Raw genomic sequence first — 17906 nt, 5'->3', positions numbered from 1 at the left:
TTTCTTTGGCAAAAAGCACACTTCTTCATTAGATGCATAAGGTCAGCAGTGAATGTGCTGAATGTCTATATGCAAATAGATTTATGGTGTAGTTTTCAACTAAATCATACTCAGATTAGACCCATTGAAATTAATTAACCAAAGTTTGCTATCCTGCTAGGGTAGCTCAGTCAGTAGAGCAAGAGACTCTTAATCTGAGGGTCATGGGTTTGAGCGCACGTTGGGCAAAAGATTAGCGCATTGCAGGGGGTTGGACTAGATGACCCTCAGGGTCCCTTCCAACTCTACAGTTCTATGATCTCCATGAATGCTAATGGGTCTACTCTGAATAGGACTGGCGTTGAGTACCATCTGTGGTAGTTATATGTAGCCTGCTGTTCCATACAGAGCTGAAAAGCTCCCAAGGCGGTTTTTACGGGATTAGACTTTCGTCTGGATGAGAAACCAACAGAGACTTGTGGTGCAATTTATTTAACTACATAGGAAATGAAAGTAACCACAAGAAGTCTTAGTTCCAACAAAGATACAATAACATCAAGAGACAATATTTAACTTCATAATTACCAGTTGCTACAAAATGATAATTGATGGTATAAAAGCTGATGTGCAGAGGGAAATTTCACTATTATCTAGCTGTGGGGCGGAGGGAAATCCCTATTTGCTATGGGGAGGGGGAGCCTTAACTGATGTAAACAATGCCAGGTTTGCACCAAAGTAACACAATCTAGCACAGAATTAGGCATTCTTATGTCTTTTGAATTATATGAGGTTATAGAAACATAACTTTGTACTGGACTGTGGCCATTGCTGGTTTAGATGTTAAGATTCCATTAAACAAATAACCCAAGATTGCATCGACCTCCCTGGTCTGACATCTTCAGCGTTATCTGAAGGTACTTCAAAAGAGTTTCAAAATCCTGTACAGATCCTTTTTTCTTCCTTGAAAGCAGCCCCATGTGTCAACTTGCTTTCCCCACATAGATCGCTCTCTCCTCTTAAGTCTTGAGACTCACTACCAGTCCCTTCAAAGGAACTCTTCAAAGCTGCTGGGGGCATGAACAGAAGAGCAATGGGGCAAACTTGATTTGTGCAGTTGTGCATTGCCAGAACTTTTTTCCCTTCAAGCTAGAGCCTCGTTTCCATTTTTTTAAAAAAACAAAAAAACCTTAGTTCAGTTTTAATGTTTTGCTGTAGGAACTTAGGAAGCTTCCTTATACTGAGCCAAACCATTGGTCATCCAGCTCAGTGTGGTCTACAATGATTGGCAGTGGCTCTCCAGGCTTTCAGGCAGGAGACACCCCCCACCCCAACCTTAACAGGAGATGCTGGGGACTTAAACTGGGACCTTCTGCATGCAAGGCCTAAGGTATGGCATTTCCCCTGAACAGTGATGAATGAGCTGCAAACTCTTGTTCAGTTTCAGTTCAGTGTCCAGAAGTACTTGTGGCCTTCAGAAGTTTCCCAGAGCTACTCAAACCTCAGGCAGTTTGACTGCCTTTCAGCAGTGGCTGGTAGGCAAGGATGTCACTGCACACCTGGTCTTCCAGCAGTGGCATTGCCGTGCTTGCCAGGTGTGTGTGTGGTGACTTCCCACTGCCTCCCTCCTCTCAGTACGTGCAGCAACACTGCTGATAGGAAGTCAGTGGTGCCTCCTCACTGGTCACTCCTGCTGCCTGTTTTTCTGGCCTTCAGAAGGAGGACTCAAGCCATCAGGGCAGTGGGTTGCAATTTCAGAGGAACTTCTACACTAGAGCTTAACATTTTGTTTATTCTGTTTATTAGATTTATGTCCCTCTATATCTCTCTGTAACTGAGTGGCTCGTGTGTTTTCTTTTAAATGCATTAAATAAAAAAAAAGCTCCCAAACCTCATGGAAATAGAATTTTGATAAACATTCCACACATGCATATTCTTGTAAGGAGGTTAAGGTCCAGTCTCCCCGAAGCTGCTGGTCTGTTAGCCTGTGATGGAGCTAGGCTGTTCCTTCCAAATGAGACCACTTCAACTATTTGTCCATCTAGCTCAGTAAATATTGTCTGCTCTACCTGGCAGTAGCTCTCCAAGCTCTCAGACAGAGGTCTTTCTAACTGCCTGCTGCCTGATCCTTTTAGCTGGATATACCAGAGATTAAACCTGTGACATTCAGACTCTCCAGGGTTTCAGGCAAAGGGCATTCCCAGGCTTACCTGTAGATCCGCTTTGCATGCAAAAAGTCCCTGGTTTAATTCTTGGCACCTTCAGGTAAGGCTGTGAATGTCCTCTGTCTTAAACCTTAGAGAGCCACTGCTGGTCAGTGCAGACAATATTGAGTTAGATGGACCAATGGATCTGACATGGTAAAAGGCAGCTTCCTATGTTCCTAGCACATTGTGTGACCTCTTCCTATGGCCAGAGTACTCAATAACTATAATATGGTATTGTTGTGAAATCACAGAAGAGGTAGCAATAGGGCATGACTGAAATAACTCGTTGGGAACCAGATGTCACTTGTACAGGCCAAGACCTGTTCCCCAGTTCATTAAGCATCTCCCAGACCCTGCTCCTAGAAAGCATCTATTGACAAAAACTGATGACTGACCGAGCATCTGCTTTGCATGCAAAAGATACCAAGTTCAATTCCTGGCTTCTCCAGTCAAGGCTAGGATAGTCCCCTGCCTGAAACCTTGGTGATCCACAGCCAGTCAATGTGGCTAGGTGGACCCAGGGTCTGGCATAGTATAAGGCAGCTTCCTCTGTCCTGTCCTTTTCAGTGCACACTGGCTTAAATCTGGTAGCTTTGTGAGGCCTTTGGTATCACGGTGTCTGGATGGAGATATCTCAAAACCAGTCGTTAAGATGCTGCGTTGGAATGTCTGTTTCTATCTCTGGCTGTAAACCAGAGGCAAAACAAGTATCTCAACAATAGATAATATGGCTTCCTGGAATTGAGCCTTCTTCTATCAAACATACCCTTAGTGATGGATGTTGGGATCAGAATGTATTGTATTATGCCATCAGTTACATGACGCCTGCTCTATACCAATTTCAGCATGCTTTATCTATCAAACCTGGTGAAATTTATATCCAAGCAGATGTTTATTACACCATGTGACACATTTTATATCCATTATGTGATCTATGTTCTTCATTTTGGCAGGCTGTGCCATACATCTTTTCTGTAAGCGCTTTTATTTGTTCTTATATATGTTTTGCCATATTTTATGTCCCAACAGGTCCCCAGTTTTGCCTTACAGCTCACTCAAGAAGAAAGGCCACGCATAAAAATTCTTATGGTCCAATTCCCTTTTCGGTGCATGCGAAGGTATAATGCCCTCCTACCTGCTGACACTTGATTTCAGTTGGGAGAAGGCTTGCTACTCTGCTCAGTTCTATGACTTCCATCCCAATGAACTTGTTTGATTTGGGAAACAGAAACCAGAACAGATGTAAGCAATGGAGGGTAGTGTGGCATGTTCAGAAGGAGGTGGAACTGTTCATCAAGTTCTGTTTTCCTTTATGGGACACATTCACTCTCACAGAAATCTTTTGGCATTTCAGCTGTGATCCTAGATGAAGGTGGGAAAACCTTTCAGCCTCAGGGTCTCCTTTTTCCTGGGTAAAGTCCCAAAGGCTGTGGTGGGTGGGGCTGGAAGCAAAAGTGGGTGGAGCTCTGAATGCAAATGTTTAACCTTTGTACAGTAGGCTGGTTTCTGCACACACTCAACACATCCTTCTCTATCCAAACAAGCAAGAACATTATCTGGGTTCAAGGACAGAATTCCAGCCAGGCAAAAACTGTTGGAGAGCAAAGCAGGACCAATGAGGAATGTGGTCTGGGAGACTTTCAAGAGCCAGACAGAAAGGCCTGGAAGGCCGCATTTGCCACCTCTGGTCCTGAGGTTCCCTTCACTTGTCCTGGAAACTCAAGATATCAGATGTTACCAAGAATAACTTACATTACGTTAGTCTAATTATGTGGTTGCCATAATCAAGACGCCATAACCACTGAGACTGACACTGGGGGACCCCACATACACATCATCTCAGGATCCTTCACAGTTATCTCCACACTTCAAAGGCAGAGTTGACAATGGGTCCTGAACCATTTGGCAGCCTGAGGCCTCCCTTCAATCAGCGCTGCTCTGGAACTGGATACCAGCAATGGTACCTTCTCCAAAGGAGATCAGAGGCCTCTAAAGCCCCACAAGTAAGTGAGGCAGCAGGAGCCCAGTTACTGTTGCATATACATAAGGGAAGCTCTTAGCTCACATCCTGCTTATACATCCTGTTGCCCATGCCTTGCAAGCCAGTGCTCCCGCTCACACAGGTCTTCTGGCCCAGAACCTGCCCTGTTGCCTGTATCTTAACAGAATCCTTCCCACTCCCACTGGTGCAATGAGGTACTGTGGAGGGGGCTTTCTCCACACAAGCGACACATAGTTTCCCACTAGCAATCTGGTTTCTGGCCTCATATAAGTATGAGAGACTGTGTGTATATGAGAAAACTGTGGTGCTGTGCATTATTTTTATTCATGTGTACAACATACTTACAAATACAACTGCAAAGACATTCCATCTTATGGACACGGTCGTGAACAGCCCAGGCCCACTAATTTATGTCCAGGCCAAAGCCCCTTGGTAGCAGTACAGAGGCTTGTATTATACAGGGGCTTATCTGTTGCTTGTATTATGGATGCATTGTATTTTGTAGTCTTCTTGATATATTGCCAGTTATTTATGTGCCACTCCATGCTATACTCCATAGAATACACACAGTATGTTTGCTTTGATTAAAAAGCATTCCTGGGGGGATAGGGAGGAACTTACATACACCAATCAACCATCCCGTAGTAGGAAAGTAGAAGCTGAAGAAGCAATAAACTATTCCCTCCCACCAAGGCTTTGGCATCAAGCTGAGAAAGGCCTGATGTTAATCTCGACCTCCTTCTTCTGCAGGCTGTGAAGGAAATAAAGTGTGATTGCAGCCCAGATAAGATACTCTCAGACACACTTTTTCAGACATTCCCCCCACTATATATCAACTATTAGAAGGAAATTGATTTATAAAGCCACCACATTTTTGAGGTAGAAAGCCATGCCATCTATCGCAATTTCTTTAGTAAAAGTATTAAATATGTTGGGACCACATTCCACAGGATGATTTAGGAGCCCGCTTTCCCTCCCCATCATCAGCTATGCACATGCTGATAACTGCAGACTGGCCTTTACTTACAACAGGGGATCAATAGTTTACTCCTACTTAGTAATCTGCCCCACCTTCTCTTCTGTTGAGTCATGGTTTGCAATTTACTCCAAGCTTTAAAAGGCTGGTTAAATAGAGGGAAGACCTCTATTGATCTCTAGGAGTGTGTGTGTATGGATCATGGTCCAAATAAATTTAATACAACTGTTTAATAAACAAAGTCAAGTGACAACATACCAGAATCCTTGCATTTAGACCTGCTGTTTCCCAAAGGCTTATGGTTCCATTGTCCCTTCAATTTGCCTTCAAATTTTTCATCAGCTTAAAATGAATGGCAACAGGCCTGCCTCTAATAGCAGTCACAAGGACATCCTGTCCAACACTGTTACTCAGTGTCCTCCCGTACATACATAGCCAAAATGAAAACTGGAGTGAACATTGGCATTACTCATCAGCCTTAAAAGAAATACTACTTTTAACAATGGAACTCTGGGCCAGGGAGCTAAATGTGCAGGGGAAAAAGGTCACATACAATCAGAAGGAAGTAACACCTCACTAGGGTTGCCAAACCTGACCCTCTCTCCAGTCTGGAGGGAAGTGAACTCTAGTTTTGTCTTCTAGCTAACACTGTAGAAGCTGGAGGAGAAGCCCCACCCACTTACCATCTGGCAGAAAGCCCCATCTCCTAGGAGTACTTAATGGGCCATCACATTCCTTTTTTTAAAAAATGGCTCATCTCCCAGGCAGTTTCCTGAATACAGGAAGCTGAGTCCAGGGATTAGGAGTCTGTCATACTGTTTAACTCCCCAAACCTCGATTAAATTCTAACAGCTACTGGACCCAGGAATTTAGGGGGACCTGGCAGCCACAAACTCATAATATAACCAACTAGTATAGAACTTCTGGTTGAATTAGGAAGACAGTATGACTATCTGAGCAATTGCAAAAGCATCCTCTAACTTAAGAACAGAAGAGGGGCCTGCTGGATTAGGCCAATGACCCAGGCAGTCCACAGTCTGTTCTCACAGTGGCTGACCAGATGCCTGTGGAAAGCCTACAAGCTGGACAGGAGGGCAACAGCACTCTCCCTTCCTGTACTTTACAGCAACTGGTATCAGAGGCATGTAACTTCTGTTCTTCCAGTTCAGCAATTATCATGCTACCCAGTCACAAAAAGCATATTTCTGTTCCTTAGCTACACTCTTATAATGTAAGCGCAACATGATGACACTTCTGTGTGGTGGGGCTTAGCATTTAGCAGCAGATTTATGGCAGAAGTGGACCACAGTAGCTTTCACACTTCTTCACTAGTAACTCAGCATTAAATTTCATTACTGCTGTGGTTCAGCAGTGGTTCTAAAGAGCATCTCAGCGAAACCTGCTTTCAAGGGATAGCTCAAGTGGTCATGGAAATAAAATGGCTTCTATCATCCCCGGCAGAAATTTCTGTTAGGACATGTTTATCAATGGCAGAATTCTTGATTTAAACGGCTCACCTTGCGGCATGAAATTATTGCTTCATGCAGTGAATTGGAATGAAGAAGGCTATGTGAAGAAGAAGCACCATGCTTCTTGTCAGGGAACTGCCATCGGAGCCAAGAGTGGAGGTAAGGCTCCCTAGCGCTGCAGGAGAAGGGCCCAGTAGGGAGAGAGGGAACACTTCCTCTGAGGAAGGAAATCAGCGTGACACCAGGAAGAAAGGGGAGCAGGGAAGGACTTCGGAGAGATGGCTCCAAGACTCTTCCACAGAGACCAGCGGGGAGAGCCCAGGACCTCCGCTGGCCACACCCACTCTGCGCAGAAAACTTCCGCGCAGGGAGACTAGGCGGAGACTTGGTGTCAAAGAGCTTTTATGCTGGAAGAAGTTCAGGAAACGCCCACTGACGGATTCTGCCTGTGACTGACACAGCCATGGAGAAAGGGCTGTCCAGCCAGGGAGAGGTTTAGCCAGACAACGTTGCCTAGAGCAGCGGCCACTTACACACGAGCAACCCCAATTCCCTTTACACTTCTCAATAGGAAGGTTGCAACATTATAAGCACACACTTGAGGAAGTCCCATTGGATTCATTGGAATTCTTGCTGGATCAGGCCAGGGTCCCCTCTGTCCTCACAATGGCCACACATATGCTCATGGGACACCCACAAGCAGAGCTTGAGCACAACACGCTCCACTCTTGTGATTCATAGACATAATGTCTCCCACAGTGGGGGGTAGAGATAGCTATTGTGACTAGTAGCAGTTGATACCTTATCCTCCATAAGGATTGGTTGTTACACAAGCCAATGTGAGCTCTTTGACTCAGGTGGCAGATTGGCAGGAATGACAGCTGACGTTCTTCTACCTGCATGCTGCCATCACGTGGCCAGCTATAGGGCTGCCTGCAAACTCATGGACCAGTCCATCCCTTGCAGCTGCTGTCTGCCTGCCCACCCTAAGAGAGTGAGGGACCTAGGCACGCCTGCCAATGGCTGCTTCCGGGGAGCACTGCTGCTGCTTTGTCACCGTGGCAAAGTTGAACAAAACTATTCAAAGTTGAACAAAAGTGTTTTGTTATTGCTGCTGTTGTTGTGATGATGCTTAGCCTGAAGAGAAGACTGAGAAGTGATATGATAACTCTCTTCAAATATCTGAAGGGCTGTCACATGGAAGATGGAGCAAGCTTGCTTTCTCCCACTCCTTTCAAAATACAAGGAAAGGAGATTCCGACTAAACATTAGGAAGAATTTTCTGACAGTAAGAATTGTTCAACTCTATTAATTCCTTAATTCAATGATGTTGATGATTTTGCAGTTGCAGGAAAGTGGGTGGCATCACTCCTAAGGCACTATGGAGCTAAACGACCTTGGTCCAGTATGTCTGAAGGAGCGTCTCCTCCCCCATCATTCTGCCTGGACACTGAGGCCCAGCACTGAGGGCCTTCTGGCGGTTCCCTCACTGCGAGAAGCCAAGTTACAGGGAACCAGGCAGAGGGCTTTCTTGGTAGTGGCACCCACCCTGTGGAATGCCCTCCCACCAGATGTCAAAGAGAAAAACAACTACAGTGGTACTTAATTCGTTCCGGAGGTCCGTTCTTAACCTGAAACTGTTCTTAACCTGAAGCACCACTTTAGCTTATGGGGCCTCCTGTTGCCGCTAGCGCACGATTTCTGTTCTCATCCTGAAGCAAAGTTCTTAACCTGAAGCACTATTTCTGGGTTAGCGGAGTCTGTAACCTGAAACGTATGTAACCTGAAGCGTATGTAACCCGAGGAACCACTGTATCTGACTTTTAGAAGACATCTGAAGGCAGCCCTGTTTAGGGAAGCTTTTAATGTTTGATGCATTACTGTATTTTAATATTTTGTTGGAAGCCACCCAGAGTGGGCGGGGTATAAATAAATAAAATAAAAATAAAATAATATCATCTTGCCTCTCATCCCAGTGTTTTGCTCCAAGGACCCTCTGCCACAGGGAGAGTCCTTCCTTCAAGTGAGGAGTTTGGGGGCAAGATGTCCCTTGCAGCAACATTCACACTGTCACCACTGTGACAAAAGCTGTAGAAGGAGCAGGATCACATGCAGAACCAGCAGGTGGGTGTACTATGAGTTGTGGTGGTGGGGAGTAGGTAGGGCAGCATTTGCTATTTATTTGTTTATGTGCAGTATTTTTATCCTGCTCTTTATTGTACAATCTCCGGGCAGGCTACAATTAACTCAATTAAAGCAACCCCAGACAGCAAAAGAGATAAAAATAAACCTAAGATCAACAGAAGAATCAACTGCATGATCAACCCTACAACATCTTAGGTAGCTAGCAAACTCGGTACAACAGAAGAAACTAGTACTGGCAGCCTGGAAAGAACAGGGTGCAAACAAGTGGGTTTTAACTTGGTTCCCAAATGTCATCAGTGTTGGCACCACTTGCACTTTTCAAGCAAGAGCATTTCGTAACTGGGGTGCCACTGCAGAGAAGGCCTTCATGCAGCAGAATGTCATGGGCTGACCCTGCCTTCTATTCAGTAGATATATGCACAGGATTGCACTGTAAGGCATCCTTTTCCAGCAAGGGGCCGCACATCAAAGCAGACAGTTGCATCCTTTCTGATGCACTTGTCACTGCCAAACTGTTTGACATAATATCCACCCTTTCCTCTCTCTACTACAATGCCCAAATCAAAATTTTGTAAGGGGTGGGGTTAGCCTGAGACAAACAGACTAATAAATGCCTAACCGGTGTACAATGGCAAATTGATTCCCTGCGGGAGGGTTTTGTTATGTTTTCTGCCTCCTGGTAGCCCAGCAGAGAGATTTGCATATGATTCCAAAGATCTCTTCCACCCATGCAGCTCATAAGGTTAGATTTACGCTAGTTAGCTACAGCTGCAGAACTGCAGCTTGTATTGTCAAGTCCCTTAACTCTGTATTGGATCATGTTGCCCTTGCATAGCTCTTGGCAAACCTTGGCAAGCACTAAACATGCCGCTAAATGCAGTCGCCTTTGTTTTTCTCTGTACTGTTAATAGTAGACACAGGAGTCCTTGATTTTCTTAAGGAACATGGTGCACATGGAAGGGGTGGTGGTGGAGATTAACCCTTTCCTCCCCTGCCATTGCCTCTGTGAATTCCCCTCTCAGAACAGTGATTAGCCCCATAAGCAAAACTTCCACCAGCACAAATGTGGGCTTTCTTGGCCCCCACCAATAGTAGCTGTGGCAGGGTGAGAATTTCATCAAGAGGAAATGGTCAACTGCCCTTCTGCACTGGGCTCCCATGTGTCCTATTAACAGTAACCCCAAACCCACAACAAACTTATATCCTCAGGTAATGTGTGTTTCATATTGTCATGTTTGGCCTTTATTTGTTAGCCTTTTAGTACTGGGATTTGTGTGTGTGTGTTTTTTAAGAAAATGTCAGAAAATCTCTGCAATCCATTGGGGTATTGTGGAAATGTGCATACAGTATCGCTTACATTTTTAAACAGCCGTTTCTGAATTTCTAAAGCAAAAACATAACCTTTCTAAAGCTGGCACCATTCCTGGAATGTATGCTGTTATTGCCACTCACCCAACAATCTCTTACTGAAATATGCTTCTTTTCTCATCAAGGTCATCCTAGCGGGAATGTCAGCGGCGCCCCTGACATCATCGCATAAAACTGCACCGTCATTAAATGGCTGCACGCGGCAGTAGCCTTGCGAGTGCTCTTCTCCCCTCCCATCTCTCTTGCCATTTGGCAGCATCTCAAATTCAAGGGGTGGAAGTGGTATTTTTAAAACTGGCCCACCTTTAGATAGCACCTGCCCTAATTTTGCTTGTGACACCAATATAGAGCCCTTTCATTTCTCCCTATATTTAAGTGTGTCTTTTTCCTCTGGGTGAATGCGAATACGTACAGTGGTTTTGTTTTCTGTTCATAGGGATATTTTCATCACTCTGGTAACTCTTTGCACTGCAGGGCTATTTTCCAACATACAAATAACAAAGGCATTCACTGTTCATAAAACACTTCAAAACTATCTCTTGTGACAACAGACCTCACTCATTAGAAGTGGAAAAACCCATTTTCTGCAATCACTTTTGAACATCATAATAAAATGGTGCTTTCACCTATTGTTTTAGCATAATGTGGTGCTCTTCCGATACAGCCACCTCATAGTAAAATTTCAAGTTATTACATTCACATCCATAATTGCTATTAACATTCATTTACTATGATGGAAGTGATGAGAGGAGAAAAAATGGCTCAACACTTCATGATCGAATTCTGAAAGATGCCAAACACTTGAATATGGATATCTAGAGGAGAGTCAAAACAACAAGCTGCATTTCATGTTTGTTGAAAAACACCGTTCTCATAGCATGCACTGATGCTGAACAGATGTCACAAGTATATTCTTAGGCGCCACCCCAAACTCCAAGTGTTGAGAAATTCCAGGGGTGCCTGTGCCTACAAAGAGCTCAGTTTCCTTGGAAAGGAAGCCAGGAAAGTCTGTGGTGCTTTAGGATATATGGTTTTATTTACACTTATATACAACCTAAGCAAAGGATGGAAGGGATAACAGCATTATCCCCCCACCCCCAAGTATCGCTCCTCCAATAGTCACAGGGATCCAGCACACATGTTTCTGTCTCTAGCTTCCAGCTCTCTCAAACAAGAAAAAGCTATTGTTCTCCTGAGTACCAGCCATGTGAGGGGGGTGGGGGAAAGGCTCACCCATTCATTTCTATGGCAAAGAGCACCTTCTTTCCATATGCTAAATTGTGGTACTTAACTAGCCAGCCCAAGCCATTCCCTTGTTTGGCAGGCTTCCTCTTCTACATCCTACCTTTGAAGATACAGGATCACAAGTTTTAGGAAAGGGCCCAGGGTTTCATTGAGGCTGACCCCCTAAACTCACACCAACAGTTACATCACTAAAATGCTGTTTTTATCTGTACCATTCCTGTTCTTTAGGTCTTCACAGTCCTTGACCTCTTTGGCTCTCAGTGCCATTTAATCTCTTTGATTTTGGTGACTCTGCGGGATTTACGAAGACAGCACTCCAAAGCTACCCCTGTGATAAGCAAACTACATGGGCCTCTACAGTCAACAAGGTGAAAAGGCAGTGAGGGCAGAAGAGGCTGAAGACAGTAAAAGCAAGGAAGAAAAATGAAAAATGAAAAACATTCTGAGGAGCTGAAGCAGTAACCAAAGGGGAATGAAACAGTGGTCAGTAACCTCCTGTCTGTCCAGATCCATCCATCCATCCATCCATCCTTCCCTTTCTCTTCTGACATTCAAAATGAGCTCCTGGAGTGGGGTTGTGTGTACAAACCTTGCCCTCAAAACCCCATCTCCATAGGACATCACTGTGAGGAATGCTCTGAAGGGAGCTTCTCAGTGTTTTTGGACTAATTCAGCTTGAAGCCTCTGTGCAATCAGGATCCTGATTATAGGCAGAATCTTCAAAGTGCATCCATCCAAACATACTTAGAAACTCACTTCAGACCTTCCCACTTAAAGGGGGGGGGGAATTTGGGTGGTGCATGCAGGATGCACATTCCTGCTTCCCTTGTTGCTTGAATGTCTGAATAGAGCACCTCTCCATCCTTTAAATGTCACTCAAGGTGACTCACATTAGTTTGAAGTGGGCTAAAGACTGTAGTTTAGTACAGCATTTGTTTTGCATGCAAAAAGTCCCAGGTTCAGTCACCAGCATAGTCAGGTTCGGCTGAGAGAGAATCCTGCTTGAAACCTTGGAGAGCCACTGCCAGCCAGTCTAGACAATACAGTGGTACCTCGGGTTAAGAACTTAAGAAGAAGAAGAAGAGGAGTTTGGATTTGATATCCCGCTTTATCACTACCCAAAGGAGTCTCAAAGCGGCTAACAGTCTCCTTTCCCTTCCTCCCCCACAACAAACACTCTGTGAGGCGAATGAGGCTGAGAGACTTCAAAGAAGTGTGACTAGCCCAAGTTCACCCAGCAGCTGCATGTGGAGGAGCGGAGATGCGAACCCGGTTCACCAGATTACGAGTCTACCACTCTTAACCACTAAGCCACACTGGCTCTTAACTTAATTCATTCTGGAGGTCCGTTCTTAACCTGAAACTGTTCTTAACCTGAGGTACCACTTTAGCTAATGGGGCCTCCCACTGCCACCATGCCGCCAGCGTGCGATTTCTGTTCTCATCCTGAAGCAAAGATTTTAACCCGAGGTACTATAGGTACTATTTCTGGGTTAGCAGAGTCTGTAACCTAAAGCATCTGTAACCTGAAGCGTCTGTAACCCGAGGTACCACTGTACTAAGTTAGATGGAACAATGATTTGATATGTATGGCAGCTTTCTATGTTGCTATTGGTTTACAAGGCATGATAGAAAAGGGGAAAGGGGCAGGAAGAGAAGAGAAGAGGGAAATAAACAATATTTTTAATAGCCTCTGGCTGCTGAAGGAAGCTTCGCCTAGCTCTCTCACTGCTCCTTTTGATGCAGCCAGGCAGATATGCAAAATAAAAAAAAGATATCTGCAAACTTATTTAACTTTTACAATTTAGTTAGAATTTCATTTGAAGGAGCAATATACATATTTTGCAAATGATAAAATATGGAGAGAAATAAGACAGCATTGCCGGTTAGGTTGAAAATTACTAGAGACCAACAAGATTATGTAGAGGATTTGAAAGTATTTTCTTCCAAAAGAATACTCTAGATGTAAAAAAATAAAATAAACAGTGAGGATTATAACTCCCACCACCACCACCACATACACAAGCTGGCTATTCTTCTAGCTGGTTGATAACAAACCGAACACTATTTGCAACAAGGCTTTTAGGCATCAGCTTTTCCAAGACACCCCCTGATGTGTTGACAGGTTGTAAGATACTAAATGTGACTACTGGGAAAGCTGACAGGGGATTAGGCATCCTCCCTGCCATTGCTATCAAGCTTTCATGGGTGAGTCAGGCTCAGGTATTATTCTGAAAGCAGGTTAACTATCTGCTACAAAGCAGCTGAAGAAAATCCACCCACAGTCATTCAACCCAGAGTTGTTCAACGGTCCTTGCTCCTTAAAATCCCAGACTGGACAGGAGTAGATAATTTGCAAATGGGTCACAACCCAAGTCTTTTCACAGTGTGTTTATCAAAGCTCTTTTGCTGTCTAACAATAGAAATGGCCTTTAAAAAAATATGTTTCTTTGTAATACATAAAAGCTTGCAAATATACTGTTGTGAGTTGGGGTGTGTGTGGTTAGGCTGCATGCCTGAGTCCCTTCTAATTCCTGGATTTGATAAGGATTCAATTGCTGGAATAGCCAGGGGCCAGCTTCTTGGTGAGGTAATGGCTTGAGTATGGGCAGCAAACTAAGTGGCTCCATGCCAGAGGGGGGTTTTGTCATCTGCACAGCGCAGGACCTCCATACACACTGCCTAGACTTGCACTCCGGAGAGGTCACTTTGGTGCATGTGGCAAAAACAACATGGGAAGCAGCAGTTACAAGTTCCCGGTGTCTGCAGCCATAGCAGATGCTGTCATTCTTCAGTGGTTTCAATTCACCCCTGGAGGAGCACTCCATTGTCTCTTAAGACAGACAGATGCCGACAAGTACAATCTAACTTCTTGGTGATGATTTTGTTTAACACTGTAAACCTGATGTTGTGGATTACAACTTCCATCAGCTCCAACAAGTTTGGTCAAGAGTCAGGGATAATGGGAGTTGTAGTGTAAAACATATGGAGGGCACCAGGTTGGGGAAGGCTGCCCCAATGTCTTTGGCCTTTTGAGAGTCAATATGTTCTCATATGTATAGTTTTGTTACAATTTCCATCAGACCATTCCATTGTTACATTAGCATTGGAAAAACAACAAAAAACAAAACAGAGATCCATCAAATTAAGCTCTACGGGAGACAATTTTGCGACACCTTTGCAGAGCAGCTGTATTAGAGCAGCATTGGTGGTATTATTTAACTGATGCCCTCTCCTGTCAATGCAAGCAGGTTAACTAACAGAGCCAAAGTATAATCCGACAGCAAATAAATAAAATAAAAATAAGAAAAAGAAAAAGCAGGGAAAGAAAAGCCCAGGGCTAAACAATTCTGCTGTAGTTTGTTGTATCTGCATAGAAGTCTGAATATTAATGTCGCGGGTTTGAGAGACAAAGACAAGCTTCTTTTATTGCAGAATCCAAGAGGTTTATTTCACTTGACAGTAATTCACAGTTTTCCTACTGGCTAAATATTTTGTATACCGAGTTAAATGCACTGCGGTATTATTCAAGCACATAATGATTCCTCTTCCCCCTCTTCAGTTGGGAAAAGGATTCTTTAACAGCAGTATGACTGAGGTAAAAATCCAAAATCTGTAAACTGGGCCACTGTACACATGTAATGGGGTCAAGGGCATTTGAAACAGATGGATGTCAAAAGGCACAGCAAAGAATGATAATAACAACAACAGAGGGGTGGATCCAGGCTAAGTTATTCAGATTTAGGTTTCATTGAAATCAGCGTGAAAGGTTAATTGTGATTAACTTAAGTCTTGTTGATTTCAATTAACTAATTTAAGGCACAATCCCACGATCCCTTGGAGGGTGTCTCAGGGGCTGTTATGATGCAGCAGACTCCCCCCTCCACTAGTTCTGACAGCTATGTTTAGAGTAGCCAGCTGTGCGCCAACAAAAAAGAGGACAGAAAGAGCACACAGATTTGCATGAAATTTGCATGGTCTACTTTAGATGCATACATGCAAATTTTAAAATGCTAGTATACTTTAGATAGAAATGCATGGCATCTTACCCCAGACAGATGGGTGGGGTATAAGTAATGTGTTGTTGTTGTTAGACTGTGGCCATGATCTGCTCAGTCTAGTGTTCAGGTGCCAGCTGTTGATGGGCTACTTCAAAGCCCTCCTGCTCCAACTTCTAATGATTCTTTGTCTTTAACCAGAGCTGAACTGGAAAGCCCTTCAGAGAATGGAGTGCTTCAAATACATGGCTTTCCTCGCACAATGTCCTCTGTAATGCAGGACATATGGCCACCCTAAGTATGCTTAGTCTTGGCTCTCTGGTGTTGTCACTTGTTAATCTTAGAAAGCATAGCTAAACAAAATGAATCAACTTAGGTAAAGATAGCCAAATGCCATGTCTTCAGGAAACCATATAAGAGTAGCTTAGAATAAGTTAGAATTACACGTATCCCCCCACATATGCATTCTGGGACCCTGTGTGCATAAGCAAAATTTGGGTAAGAGGGGAGTATCCTCTAAAAAGCCTCTCAATGCCCATTTTTCCCCCTGTCCCAGCTCTCTCTCCTGCTCTCTCCCCAATCCAGATCAAAATATCTGGATTTGTAGCTCTGGGGCTGGCTGGAAGCTGGCAGATGCATGAGAAAGTGGCTGTGGCGCTTGCGCTACCCTGTGGGTCAGCTGTTAGCCGGGAAGGCTGAGCTGCCTGAGCAAAGCCTCACTGTGCCTAAGGATTCTTTGAGGCTTCCTCTGCCCTCACCGATGGCACTGTAGGGATGTCTTCTTTGGACTGCACGGAGGGCCTCTTTGCGAGCCACAAGGACTTGCCAGCTCTTCCCTGTCTTTTCTGGGTATGAATTAAATATTTGTTTCTTTCCCGGTACCACACACATATATGGTCACATGCAACATGATCACACATAACTGGGGAGGGATGCCTGTACCTGCTACCATGGTACACTGGTTCTTTGTCTTAGCTAAAGGATAATAGTCAGTGCATATCCTTGCTTGATGTTCAATGGCTGCTATTTCTTTTCAGAAACCCATTTATTTATTGATCACATTTATATCTCACCTTTCCTCAAGGTTCTCCCTTCTCCATTTCATTCTCACAACAACCCTATGAGGCAGGTAACATCGAGAGACAGTGACTTCCTGAAGGGTACCCATGAGCTTCATGGCTGAGTGCAGGGTCAAACTCTGGTCTCCCAGGTCATAATCTAACCATTCCATTGCACTGGATCCCCAGAAGGGGGGAAAAATCAACCATATTATCCCCCATTCCATCAGGAATATTACAAGAAGACCTGCAAACTGACACAGAAACGTCTCTACCAAACACTACTTTCCCCCTGGTCAGTTACACTCTGTCTTTTTCTTTCCTGTCCTTTACAAATGTTGACATCAAACGTATTCCATGACATGTCTTGCTAGTGTGTCTTGGTACTCTTCTCACTTTCCTCTGTTTTATGGTTGGGTCTCTGGTGGACCTTGGCTGATGGGGCTATATTAATAACGAACAGGGCTGTGACTCCTTTAAAGATACTAGAAAGTCCTCCTCTGCTTCTTGCTGTTCTTTTGTTATCAAGAGATCCATGGAAGGCTAGGGCTTCAGAGCAGCCTCTCTTTTCCTTCTCCCCTGTTCCCAGCTTCTCCTTTCTGAACTTCTATCAAATGACGTAACATCAAGGATGAATCAAATATTCTAGGACATGAATTTCAATATGGAAAGAAGTCAATAGCTTTGGGGGGGGGGGAATCTGTGGGTTTTGACAGAACTGCAGAAACCTATAACCAGATTAGAGAACTGGGTGGGTTTTGAACTGAAATACACTAGACAAATACTCATATTTTAGCTATAAGACATAATCCAGAGTATTATATAAAGTATTATAAATCAAGCATCCAACAGCCATATTGTAATCTTGTTCTTCTCAGTCCTATCAAATTCAATGGAACTTACTCTCAGGGAAATGGAGTCACCATTGCAACCTCAATTATGAGGGTTTTTAGCATGACTTAAGGATGACTGACTTTTGCTAGGTTGTACCCAAAGGCCTTGGTCCAGAAGCTCTGGAGCAGAGCCAGATATTTTGATATTCTCCATCTGACTTGTTCCCTTCCAGGTTACAAAGCACATCACCCAGCTGCAATACTACAACATTGTTCTTCCTACTGAGTTAGAAGAAACTGCTTCTCTGAGCAAAAACCACTGGTTCTTATCCTATGGTGAATGACCTTTTTCTTCTTTATTTGTGGAGCAAAACAGATAAGTAAATATATGCACACTAAAAAGGGGAAGTGTTTTACCCTTTGAGAGAAGAATGAGGTTTCTAAACTTTCCATTTGAAAAATAATAATGAAGGAAATGAAGCGCTCAATTTCCTTTGTTAGGTAGGAACAGACTATATGAACTGCCTGCCAGAATCGGTACACGATCATTGTTTTTTATGTTCCCATTCTACAGACAGCAGAAGCTAAACACCCTTTGCAAAAGTATCAAGCAGGAAGAGAGTTTCCAT

The 17906-nt window shown here is 44.0% G+C and overlaps 1 protein-coding gene across 7 annotated transcripts in view; it reads right to left on the bottom strand.

Annotated features, from left to right (window-relative positions):
- GRID2 (glutamate ionotropic receptor delta type subunit 2) overlaps positions 1-17906 on the bottom strand; it is a 792384-nt gene that overhangs the window by 103600 nt on the left and 670878 nt on the right. The gene's annotated exons all lie outside the window — the stretch shown is intronic.

Source organism: Podarcis melisellensis, assembly GCF_964234715.1.
Source record: "Podarcis melisellensis genome assembly, chromosome: 9".
NCBI classification, from domain to species: Eukaryota; Metazoa; Chordata; class Lepidosauria; order Squamata; family Lacertidae; genus Podarcis; species Podarcis melisellensis.
Note: the sequence above shows the minus strand (reverse complement) of the source record. Positions and strands in the feature narration are given on the sequence as shown.